Source organism: Hetaerina americana, unplaced genomic scaffold, assembly GCF_022747635.1.
Source record: "Hetaerina americana unplaced genomic scaffold, ioHetAmer1.1.p SCAF_22, whole genome shotgun sequence".
Classification (NCBI taxonomy): domain Eukaryota; kingdom Metazoa; phylum Arthropoda; class Insecta; order Odonata; family Calopterygidae; genus Hetaerina; species Hetaerina americana.
Window position 1 is genome coordinate 1,246,814 of NW_027286786.1, and position 14,074 is coordinate 1,260,887.

The window sequence follows — 14,074 nt, forward strand, 5'->3', positions numbered from 1 at the left end:
TATAAAAAATGTTTCGAGGATTGGATCAAGCGCTGGCATAAGTGTGTTGCAGTCGATGGGGATTACTTTGAAGGGGACAATATAGATTTAGATGAATAAACTTGTATTTTTAATTTTCTGAATAAATTCCGGGAAAGTTTTGATCAAGGTAGTAACTTGCAGATAATATTCCTTATTTATCGTTCTGCCCTGTGGCAAGAACTAATGATGCACCACGCCCCTTCAATCGAAGAAAACCGTTAGCAAAACTTTCACATTCGACCGAACTTGGCGCGCTTTTTTCGGCCTTGGCTCGTGCTGCAGTTTCCATTGGGATGGTTGGGAGTTTGGGAGTTTCCACGTCATAACCATAAATCCATGATTCGTTACCAGTTATGACCCTCTGGAGCAAATTCCGGTCGCTGCGGATAGAGTAGAATACCTCATCAGCAATGTTAATGTGTTGCTGTTTTTGGTCGACATTGTGCTTTTTCGCTACGAATTTCCCGGCGACCCCTGCCATGCCTAAATCATTGGTAAAAATTGAATGACATGAGTCAATCGATATGTTTAGGTCCTCAGCAACTTCTATAACGGTGATTCGACGATGGGCCAATACTATTTTCTTCACTTCATCAATTTTTTCGTCTGTTGTTGACGTGATTCGGCGTCCGGCACGCTCTTCGTCGTTCACATTTTCTCGGCTCTCTGACAACATTTTGTACCACCGATTAACGCTGCTTCGGTCCGAGGTATCTTCTCCATATGCCACAGTCAATATTTGGAATGTGCCCGCGCAATTTCGTTTTTCACGCAACATTTGATACAGATTCTTTGATCTCTTTTTTTGAAACAGGCAAAGATCGAAGACAAGCCAAAACACGTCCAAGCAAAACAGCTGCCAACAATTAATTGAACATTTAAAATGGCCGAACTCTTTGGCATAAGTGAGAGACATAAGTGCCAAAATAAAACCACAAAAAATTGAAATCAAATATGCGTAACCCGCGGAAATTAAAAAAATTCGCGATACTTTTTAACAGACCTCGTACGTGTGATTTTTTGGGGTTTGACAATTTTCTGGGATACCACATGTTTCTGCGGACAGGAACTGGGTGATTTGTGAACTTTACATGTCGTAGGGCCGAGTGCTAGGTGAGCTCCATCCTCACCTATCAAACCAACCTTCGGGTTGTTGCTTCAGTTGTTTGGCTCTTGTTATTTCGGCAGATGCGTATCGGCGCACACGGTTCCACTCTTGTGCACGCGGAAGGAATCATTATGATTCCAAAGGAACCCCGTTCGGACAAAAAAGGAGTGCATTATGAATCCTCAATCTTGAAAGTCAAATCGTCTGATTATAAAAGCGATGGTCGAAATGGAAATCGATACGTGTCCGGAATCGGAATGGAAGCCCTCGATCAGGAATTCCATCCATGGCGCAGCATCTCCCACGTACAGGGATCGAAACTCTCGTGATTCCTTCGAGAGCCGAGCTGGATCTAATTAGCGCGAAAAGTACAAAAAACGGCTCCGAATCGATCGAGACTCGAATTTGCGGATTTGGTTGTGCCCTCGTGTTTAAATCCTCGAAGTTCGTGACGGATCTTCGGCTGCGATCGATCGTGGAGTGTGAGCGCCCTTCAATTTCCTCACTCAAGAAAATATGGACTCCTCCGCAAGGCCTTCTTCTAGAAGGCCTTTATTTCCTTTTCATCGTAAATCTCCTCCGCGTGCGATTCCGTTTCCTTTCTCATGAAATACGCGATTTGACCTGTTAATGTGGGATTCGAATGAGTGTGCGAATAGTAGTATGGAATTAAATCAAACGGTGCATACGAGAGGCAGGAATGGTGTGCAGATGCCACCGGTGTTCGGGATCTCTCTTGCTCACTTAGTTCATTCGCTATGGTGAGCGGGATTTAGGAAATGTCCGAGTGCTGCTATCTTTGGTGAAGGTTGGGTGAACTCGGCTAACGATCGCATGTGTGCGCGTCTATTCACGTGGCCCTATTGCCGTAAACTATGCGGACAGACTTGTATTAAAATGAGATGGGGAAAAAAACGATAACAATCATTGATATAATTGTAAGTTTAGTGAACTTCGGTATATCTTTCTCCCTGTGTGCCACTTATGAAGTGTTCTGTACTTTAATAACGACCCAGGAGATGGTGTACGTGAAATTATGAAAATTGATTACTAGTTTCATTTCCTATATTGTCCCCGGTAAAAACAAAAACCGTATGCCACCGTCGGACCTTTAGCTCTGTTAGCAAAAGAGATACTTAATTTTGATTGCATTCTATGAAAAAAATAAAGCGAACGCTCACTCATGTAGCCGAAGTGAACCATAAAAGTGTTCTTTAAGCTAGACTCTATTAAGTTGAGATATAATTGTATATCTCAACTTAAATTTCCATATGGCAATATATATTATAAAATATACATGATACAGGAACTAGCACTAATTAATAAAATTATTAACCATGACATGTGTTGTCTCAGGCGTAAATTTATGGAATTCACACAATATTAATACTATTAAGCATTATTATTATTAAAAATACACATGTGCTGATAGACATTGTCAGATGGCACACAAGTCCCAAATAATCGCAAAAGATAATACATAAAACCAGACTTCAAAACACAAATCTCTTTAACAAAACAAGTGAATCCCCATCCCATTTAAAACCATTAATCAGCAAGAAAAAAAGATAAATTAAAAAAAAATTAAAAAAGTCTTAAAAAAATAAAAAAAATAAAAAATAAAAAAAAATGAAAGAAGTAACTTTGTAATGTCACTCAAGTGTGTGTGGAATTAGTGAGCAAAATATTTCATTTTAATAAACTATTACCCATGTCTTTACGATAAATGAGAGACAGTATCTATAAAAGGCCTTCCCCCTCTTTAATTTCTTTCACATTTCCAATTCCTTCTATGTTAGATAGTCAAAGTCATAACTTAAACGGGTACTATCCTCTTCCTAATAGTTTTTTGTCGATTATAACTATAATTTCTGATTTCTGATCTATACGGAAGAATAAATGAGACTATTTTTTGTTTACACTTTTTCATTAAACTGGCGTTTAGAAATTCCACGTCGTAAAAACATCATGACTTTTTTTCTAATTGGAGGTTTAATTCGGCTGAAAATACTTTTATTACTGAACGAATAAAACAAACTTAGCTCTCTCGAATCAATCATGGAATTTTGATTAAATTAGGTCCGTGATTAATTTTTCGTTCAAAGGAAGCAGCATGAAGCGAAGGACGATGGCTTACTTGGTATCAATTCAACTATCGATCATTCTCGCTCACGCAATTCGTCAATTTCTTTCTCCCGTATGAAGATGAATGGCGGGTATCAAGGGTTATGTTCGCCTCTATTTTCCTCAATCCGTAGAGTTATTTTCTTTAAGTACGTAAAAAAATGAAAGTTTCATAGTGGAGCAGCCGAGTGTGAACCATAAGTAATGCTTTGGGGAATGAACTCTAATAGAGAGACAGTCCCTCGTCTCATGGCATCTCCCAAACCCATTCCCCATTCGCGGCGACCGTAGAGTAAGCAACCTTGGCGCCCGAAGTCATCATGTTCTCCATGCTCTCGGAATGGTCCATCCCCCGACGAACTGTTTTTCAACACGGACGGAGGGAATGGAAAGGAAACAACTTTTCGCTGCCCAGGAGATGAGTCCACTGAAGTTTCATCATTTCATAAATTGCGGCCTTCAAAACAAAGGCCCCCTCCCTTTACCCACTCCCCCAGTCCCCGTCCCCCCCCCCTCACCCTATCGAGAAGGGAATTCGTCCCCTTCCCCGGCCCTCGCTCCGAACGGAATCTTATTTCCTCCCAGACGATCCATTTTCGGGCACGGGGGGCCCAACTCGCCAATGCTGGAAATTCTCGCTGACCACTCGCCCTTCCGAAAACTCCTGTTTCCCGTACGTCTAAGGTCCTTAGAGCTAAAATATTTGTGGTAATGGGGATGACGGTCGGAGTTGCCAACTATTTTCTGAGAAGGGCATGATAAGAGCATTTGAGGGATGTAAACCGTCTGCAAAAAGTCAGCCCAAACATTCAACGTGAGTATCTTCATTGGTCTGAACACATTTTATAATGAATTGATTGCTCTTATGCCAGGCTTATCACATGCGTGATAATTCGTATCCATTTTCATCACTCTCACAGTGGGAAAAAGGTAAATGAATAACATGCAAGTAAGTCAGTACCTTCATAATGATATGAATTTCCATAAATTTAAACTCTTTTTAACTATTTGATTTGTTAATTTTGGATAATACGAAAAATTTAATTCTTAAAAAAACTAGTTCAATACGCAGCGACTAATCATCACTTGGATTACAAAAGTATAAAACAACATGCAAAGAAAAGAGTAATTCAATGCGATCGGATGCTAAATGAACCATTAATTGTTTCATTTACACTCAACCATATCATATAACAAATCAATTCTCTAACATATTTCAATATCTACAAAAATACCGACTTGGCCAGGAAAGGGTTTCGCGCTATTCGCATCTATCGGTGGTTGACAATTGCATTCCAAATAACCATGACAAGATATTGATGAAAAGGAACACTCGGCGTAACTGTAATTTAATTTATGATATTCGTTGAATCTGAATGAATATCAATTCTCCTTGGGAATACTACACATTGGGTGTTGGATTCCCTTAAAGCCCTCAATTTTAGGCTTTTACGGCGCTCAAGCTGCGGCAGCAATGGCGGAAGCGATGAGATGGTTTTGGGGGGCTTCCGGAGGAGGAGAGGGAAAGGTCCAAGTTATGGGGTGTGGGGGTCGGGGGGGGGGGAGGTTAGAAGTCCCCTGAGTGAGTGTCCAGTCTCGTCTCAGGGCGCGCCTCGTTGCCGCGTCCCCTCCGCTCGTCTCCACCCCCCTGCCCTCTTGTCCTCGGGATCTCGCGGAGATAAATCACCGGGCCGCCGGTCCAAATGGCCAGAGCACCCCTCTCCCCCCAATCTCTTCTTCCTCCTGCATCCGGTCATCCGGAGACGAGGAGGGATGGAGCGGACGGAAGGGTGCGGGGATTAGGTTGTCACTTGTTTTCGCTCCCTCGCTCCGTCTCCCCGTGGCGATCCGTCGATCGCCTCTCGCAAATTGTTTTCTTTGCCGTCCGAAGCCGTCCGCGCGAACGGCGAAGGCCGCGAAAGAGAGAGGTCGTCGATGCGATTGATTTCGTGCTCGCCCCGTATAGAATTTCGAACCAATCGCAAACCTAAACTCATGGCATGCCGTCCAATACCGGTCAAAATGACCGAGGCGATACGAAAGCGATAACCTTGTAAATGAGCCTTCATTATTGCAACCGTAATACCTGATATTAACTCATGAATTAACTTTCATTATATTCGTAGGGTTATTCGAAGGGTAGTTATGTGGCGATTATTGGTTGGAGAGTAATGGTCATCAAAGATTATTGTTTTTTTCCAATATCTCTAACCAATTCATCATTCGGTGTAATCTCTGAGTCTGTAGAACACACCTTCACCATAGAATCTGCCTTCATGCATCCCGTCTGGGATTTGCTCGGATGATGTACATCTACATAATACCCCGCAAGCCGCCGCAAGGGCGTGTGGCGGGGGTTGTTAGGTCACCAACCGTAAAAAGGAAAAATACCACATGCAAAAAACAACACGGAAAATTACACCCACAGCAGCGCACACACTCATGCGAAAATCCCTTCATCCAATACTCATGCAAACACATATACCGCAAACCAACAAAAAAAAAACTGCGACCCATGATGCAGCACGAAAGCCATCCTACAACACGGAAGCCAGGACACAACAAGCAAGAAATTGAAACATCACTACCACATGAAAATGTACCCCAAAACACTCTACCCCCCAAAGAGTCTGTAAAAGGCAGGGAATGCGACCCAACGTTGCAGGTAGCAGGAATTTCCCCCCGTGGAGAGGGACGCGGAGAGGGACGATGTAAAGGAAGCGTCAGGCATATGGTTAATTTCGTGCGCGTTTTATCTATCAACAATCTAGATCAAGCCATTGGGTCTCAAAGGTTATACAGCGTAAAAATGCTATTTTTTAGATCTCTTTTTTAGATTTTTCTTAGACAGTTTTTGTAGCTTCTCTCCATTTGATCTTTGACATTATTCAATTCACTGTCTTCCCATCGCTTCCAATCTTTTTCTTTAAGCTTCTTAAAATGGGACTAAATTCACGACCAGGCAGGAATATCATGAAAACCTCTTTAAAATGCTAACGCGAGTAATATTCAAAACATCTTGGAAAATTACTAGCAATTCTTGCGCTAAATTGAAAATTTTGAGCAACTTATTTCTTGATTATCTGTGTGAAGAGAAATCACAATTTTATGTGCAATGAACTTATATTTTTTTCGGTCAAAGCGTTAATGATGTTAATCGTGTGTTTTGTAACGATTTTCTCAAAATGGACTTATATGTTGAGTAAGATGCCTTTTAAAAGTTCCAAAAAATAAACAGTTTTGGAGTGTCAGATTATAGGTAACATTTTAAATCTCAAGGTATGTTGTGCTGGAATGAACTGATAAAAAGATCCATGATTTTACATATTGTTAGCTCACGTTATAGTTGCTTTGTGGTTAAATTATAATTTGCTAAAAATATCCAAGAGACAACTTATCATGGAGGTGGTTTTCTTTACAATAAATACAATAAAAAATCTATATCCATCCTGCCTTTGCTTAATTAAATGAGGGAATGACATTTATCTTCGTGAACTATTAAATATTTGGAGGAATATCCTCAATCAGCGAAACAAAGCACGGTGTAAACATGGCATGAGGGCTGCCGATTCGTTTCAATATTGCACGGGATATGCATATTAGCAAATAGATACAGGGCATTGTTTTAGTATTATTATTTACTGATTTTACTAAAGCTTCTCATAGAGTTGACCTATGTAATTGTTGACCCCTGTGTTGTTATACTATGTAATTTAATTTCCAATTATGGAATTGTTAATACTATTCCCAAATATTACAAAATATCTCAAACAGAGTAATATAAAATTAAAATATGCGTATATTGAGGTACATCATCTTGATAAGAGCGTATCAGAAAAGGCCCATTTTTGGATAACTATGGAATAATTATTTGAATGATATGAACAGGGTGATTGATAATCCTAAAATCATGAAATTATGATGAAACATCGCTTGTTATTCAACAAATTTATCATTTGGTCAAATGAAATTAAGTATCGTTGAAAGCACAGAAAACAGGTGATATGTATATATTTCACCATACTCAACTGTTCCATATTTAGTAATATCCATTGTTACATATCCCACTGTTAATTATCGTAGTAATGGATATTATAATATATATTGTAGGATTGGACATTGTAATAGGCAAAATCGTAGTATAGGAATCTCATATAAATAATTTATGTTTTAAAATAGTTTACTTTTTCAAAAGATTGGGAAATATTAAACCTTTACTTCCTTTGGAATGTTGAAGGTCACTTTACTTCGCTTTAATTGAGTCTAATATAAGGTATGAAATTGAAATATGGGGCATTTTTCTCTTTGAAATCTTGGCTAAGGTCTTTCTTTGGAATCTAGTATTGGGCTTGGAATTTGAAAGGAAATTTTGGAGTTTAAAACCTGTGTAAATGACTATCAAAGAGTTATCAATATATATTATTCAACACCAATATTTGTATAAATATATCTACTGTTGCCAAAATATTTCGCCTACAAGAATTTATTGAGTAAGAATTTCCCCAGTGGAGAATTCAGAAAATTTGTGAAATCAGAAAATGCTTTTGGAAGTGTTAGATACTGTTAAAGTATTAGAACTTAGCCCAAAATTACTGAACAGTTACTCAAATTAAATTGTCTTCTTACTGTAAGATGAAAAATATAACTTTTAAATATATGTAGAAACTATTTTCAACAAGGACATACTTTAACCTATCGGTAAATAGTTTCTGTTCGTACATAATTTTTCCAAAATCATGAACCGGAGCTGCATGTCTTGCTAGCAAACCAATACGTATGACCACATTCGTAACATGCAATGCTCAAACGTGTCCCTTTGACGGGCTCTGCCTGACCAAATATTGGCAACTACCATCAAAGAAATTCCGGAATCGATGATAATTGATCGTTAAAATGATTCTTAATCACCATTTTTCGTGGAAATATTAATTGAAATATTTTGTAGGATATTATAACATAACCCTCCCATGGACCTTGACGTGGTGAAAGGGCTAGTGCTTTTCGATGACCCCTAGAGCTATGCTGGCGGGGAAAATGATAATTAATCCTGGTAAGGTCACCCATACCAGATAGGTCGAAGGTTAGGAGCCAGACGAAAGATGGTCCACGCAGCGTCTGTTCCTCAGTAAGGCGGCTAGTGATGAGATCGGGGACTACTGTTTAGGCACGAGGAATGACCGCGGGGAGCAAGCAATTGAGTTCTCCACGAGATTTGGGTTAGGCGTCACTAACAATTGGTTTAGACACCAAAAGAGCGTAGTTATACATGGAAAATGCCAGATGATACAGGAAGGTATCAGTTAGATTATATTATGGTTAGGCATAGGTTTATGAACAGTGTGATCAATTCGCACAGCTTCCCGGGAGCGGATGCGGACTCTCACCACAATTTAGTTGTTGTGAAGTGTAGAGTCCGTTTCAAAAAGACAAGACCAAGGCAGCGGTTTAGGAAATGGAATGTAGGAGCTTTGAATGGATCGACAAGGAAGGAGTATCAGCAGGCTGTTGAGGAAATCATGGAGGATAGTAAAGGGCTAAGTACTATTGAAGAAAAATGGGAAAGTATTAAGAAGGGGTCATCGAAAGCCGCAAAAGAAACTATGGGAACCATAGACGGGAAAAAGAAAACAAAACCATGGATCACAAAAGAAATGATTTCATAGGTAGATAAGAGAATAAAACGGAAGAATGTAAACGCAAAGTTAGGCAAAAGTAAACTTAAAGAGTTGAATAATGAATTGAGACGGGCAACAAATAAAGAAAAAGAAGCATAATGGAAGACGCAGCTCGATCCCTACTTGAGGTGCTTTGTGGAGGGCACTTTGAGGGAGTACGCCGTCCGTCGGATGGGACGTTAAACTGCGGACCCCTTGGCGCCTTTCGTAAAGAGTAGGCTAATGCCGACGCCGGGTTTCTCTCCACCCTTCATCCTTTCCTGTCCATCCCCTATGGCGCAAATGACCTTAGCTGTCGGTCGCCTCCCCTCAAAACTACTACTACTACTGGAAGACGCAGTGTGAGGATATGGAAAGTTTGCAGAAGAAGGGTGGAATAGGTGCGCTATACAGTAAGGTTAAATGATTATCGGGAAGTAACAAGGGATGATCTATGCTAACAGTTAGAGATAAGGCGGGTAAGATAATAGTTGACACTGAAAAGATACAAAAAGATTGGAAGGAATGTATAGAAGAACTGTATGGTAAAAAACTTAGCCCAACAAGGCTAGACATGTAAAAAAGAACTAGAGGATTATAGCTTACATGCTCTTAGGTCCAGGCATACTCGAGGATGAGATAGAATGAGCACAAATGGAGATGAAATCAAATAAACTCGAGGGCGTACAAATTATTTCCTCCGGAACTACTAAAAGGTGTAGGAAAATGTAGTAAGAAGAGACTACATGGCCTGATTCGTAGAATCGATGAGGAAGAAATCTGGAGGGAAGACTTTGTGAGATCAGTCCATATTTAGAAAAATATAAGGGCTACATCATGTCAGGATTACAGAACAATAAGTTTGATACCCCAAGCAGCTAAAGTTGTTCTAGGGATCATCAGCAAAAGGATAGGGAGTAGGGCAAACGATTACTTGGAGGATGATCAGTTTGGTTTTAGGAAGGGGAGAGGTACGCGTGATGCCATTGCAGTAATGAGATTATTAATCGAGAGGAATATAGATCACAACCAGGAGGTATTTGCGTGTTTCGTAGATTTCGAAAAAGCGTTTGATAGAGTGAATTGGGAAAAAATAATGAGTATATTGCAGAAAATAGGAATAGATTGGAGGGAAAGGAGGCTAATCCGCAACCTGTACATGTCTCAGACTGCATTGGTACGAGTGGGGAACGGAGAGTCGGGATGGGTAGTGTTAGGAAGAGGTGTAAGGCAGGGTTGCCCATTATCAGCGGTACTGTTCAAAGTATTTGTGGAGGATTAAAGAAGCATGGGAAGAACTGGAGGTAGGGATGAAAGTTCGTGAAGAATTTTTAAAATCAGTTTGGTTTGCTGATGACCAAGCTTTTGTATGTCAGTCAGCCAAGGGGTTTTAAGAATCGCTGAGTGAATTTGAAACTCAGTGCGATGAACATGGGATGAGACTCAATATTAATAAAACAAAGGTTTAGCTATTTTCCAGAAAGAAAAGGCGAAGCTAAGCATTGAAATAGCAGGGCAAAAATAGAGCAAGTAGAACAGTTTACGTATCTAGGAAGTGTATTGTACCAATACAGTCAAAGCAGTAGGGGATGTATAGAGTAGTATTGCTCTAGGAAAAGAGATTTTATCAAAGAAGAAGGAGTTTATGACAGGGACGCTGTGATATGGAGCGTAGTTACGATGGTGGTCCCAGAAGTACCCCACCTAACTAAGAAAACACAAAAATTTGCAAAAAATGTATTTAATTTTCAATATAATCTCCTTTCAGCTCTATAGACCTTTCCCAGCAATGATCAATAATTTCGATGCCCTACTTTTAGTAAAAACTGTCTTGCTCCTCAAAATAGCCATTAATTGCCGACATCACTTCTTCACGGCTGGAAAATCTTTGACCACCGAGCCATTTTTTCAAGTTTGCGAACCGAAAATAATCCGAGGAGGCTAAATCTAGCGAATAGGGTGCATTAGGTAGCAAATAAAACTTTAATTCATGAATTTTGGCCATTGCAATAACGAATTTATTGGGCTGGTGCCTTGTCTTGATGAAACTACACTTTCTTCTTAGCCAAATGCGACCGCTTTTGCTTGATTTCTTCACTCAAACGTTGCAATAAGTTTGCATAATACTTGCCGTTGATAGTTTTTCCTTTTTCAAGATAGGCTATGAAAATTATCCCACGCGCATCCCAAAGAGTCGACGCCTGCAGATGAAACGGTCTTCGCCTTCTTTGGAGGCGGTTCTCCCTTTTGAATCCATTGTTTTGATAGTTCTTTTGTCTCGGGTGTGAAGTAATGGACCCATGGTTATGAAACGGTGCAAAAATTCTGCTTTGCTGTAGTGAAACTTTTCTAAACACTCAATTGAAACATGTTCACGACCCTGGTTTTGCTCTAGTGTGCTAAATCAAATGAGCGCGCACTCATTTTGCACACAGCTTTTCATGCCCAAATTTTCAGCTAATATGCGATGTTCGGCCCTTTTTGAGATGCCATCGATGTCTGCTATCTCGCACACTTCCAGTCCTCGTTTAAACTCTACTACCCAATTTTTAATGTTGTTCACAAAGGAGCAGACTCACCAGAGTAGAATCCAGTTCAGCTTTTATATTGGCTGGGCTGAGGCCTTTTAAATAAATGTATTTTATCACATAACTATGACCAATTTTCTCCATTTTCACAAATTCACTGAAAACGCTAACTATTAATGGCTGCCAAAAAAATACTAAAAAACGTAGCGTATTCAAACTTGAAACATATGTTTTATAGATTGCGTAATTACTAATACTAGGTTATTTTTTAAACAGATACCGCCATATCTTGGTCAGACCGGGTACTTATGGGACCGCCCTCGTATTTACGGTGCGGAAACGCGGTAACTGAAGAAGGATGATAGAATTAGATCGGAGGCTTTTGAAATGTGGGTGTGGAGAAGAATGGAGAAGGTGAAATAGACCGAAAGGAAACCAAATGAGGAAGTACTTGGTATGGTGGGCGAGGAGTAGGGTTTGTTGGAAGAAATCCTATGGAGGCAGGAAAAACAGATGAGGGGCGTATTGATCGGTAGGTGGAATTTGGAAATTGATGGAAAGGTGGATGAAGGGGGTGTTGACCGGCAGTGGGATGCTGAAGACTGTAATAGAGGGTAGAATGTTGGGCAAACGAGGAAAGTGCAGGAACAGGACAGGGATGTTGGACGGGATGAAGGGAGGAAGAAAGTACTCAGAGATGAAGAGGGACCTGATATAGAGTAGGATGATGGATTGCGTTTTGTTAGGAGTCACAAAATATTTATTTGGTAGTTGTGTCCGTCCAAAAACCTACCTTAACCGGTAATAATATTTAATACCTAATAATAATATTTGCATGTGTACATATAAGTAGCATTTGCATACTAATTGTTACTAAATGTATTTGCTTGTATGTTAATTATAAAGTTTATTGCATGAATATGTACGACTTTGTGGGCCCGGATTGGCATGAAATTGTGGGTTTTGCATGCGGTTTTATTCTTTATCACAGGTGGTCAGCGTACACAACCCGCCACACGCCCTTGCGGCGGCTTGCGGGGTACTATGTGGATATAATGCTGTAATAATGTTGGTCGTAGAATGTGATAAAGATCAGTTTTTAACGATCGATATGTTAAGGCTGTAAAGCTCCAGTTTTCCATGTTTTATCCATCCAAAACGTACCTTAATCGGTATATTACTTAATAATAATAATAATTATATAAGAAACCCTCATCCAGTTTTGGACATCGTGTGGCTTTCAGTGTTTTTTTCGCGGGAGATTCCCCTTTGAATAGCTTTTAAAGGAATCTGCCAAGAGGCCGTATCATACTCATTACCACCCCTTAACTTGAGAAAGTCATTGTGCTCAGGGTAATGTGAAACACTCTTGTTAAACTTATTACCCCGCGGCAATGTACACAGTATTGCAGTCGGAATTAGGAATTTAAATTTCTAAATTTTTAAACCTATATTTGAGTAAAAATAATTTACATTATTTTAATTATATCCTGGATTTAAGTCGAATCAAAATCCGTTTTCTTCTAACGTATTCAAAATTTAAATTTCCAACATTAGTGTGAATAGATAATTCGACACAGTTTTGCCTGGAAAAAGAGGCTTGTAGATCATATTTAATCGTAATATTCATGTCTTATTCGTTATTATCGTAATATCTACATCTACATCTACTTAATACACCGCAAGCCGCCGCAAGGGCGTGTGGCGGGGGGTGTTAGGACACCACCCGTAATTTAGAAAAGAAAGAGAAAAAAAACCGCATGCAATAACCACAAAATCATATATAAAAAAAAAAAAAACTTGGCATAAATTCATGCATGAACACTTACACCCCACACACATGCAAACAATCAATCTACACCTTACATACATATGCACCTGAAAGTATACCTAACATCTCTATAGTGTTTAATTTTGTTCCGACTTGTAAATTCAACGTTTTTAATATTTCTAAAGTGACTTCGGTTTCTTACTATTATGATTTCTGATTGTTCGGGGAAAGAATGAGTATTTGTGCCTATCTGTCCTGGAATCTATCTCCCTTAGTTTATCTTTGTGGTCTGATCTACCTAAGTAGTGTGGGGCCATTATAATTCCTTCAGTGTCATAGTTAAACTCGTTTGTTCTGAACCTTTCTAAATGTCTAAGCCTCGCTTGTTCTCTCCGCACTTCAAGTGGTTCCCAGCCTAAGATCCTTACCATTTATTATGGTTCTTAATTGTGTAAATTAATACGACGTTCATCTATAAATATTTATGATTTAAATTCGGGGGTAATTTTATTTCAGGATAATTAGTATTTCCACCTTATTAACCTTTCCGGCTCTGCTGACGTTGCCAATTTCGATGGCGCTATATTCACCATCATTTGCCAATTAGTGTTTGTCAGAGTGCGAGATTGGAACTTCCCTCCTCACATCGCCCATGCAACCGTGGAAAGTTTAGGTGTAAGTTGCACCTTATAATTGTGCATTCTGGTCCCTCGGTGATACTAATACAGCGTGGCATAGACTCAAAAGTCATTGAGGGGAGACATTTTTATGGTTGGTGACCCCTTTGGAATTAATTGATGATTTCGTGATTCGACCGAGTCATGAATTCCATTTCATGTATAATTTGGTCCAGCGTGGGTGTGCTTAT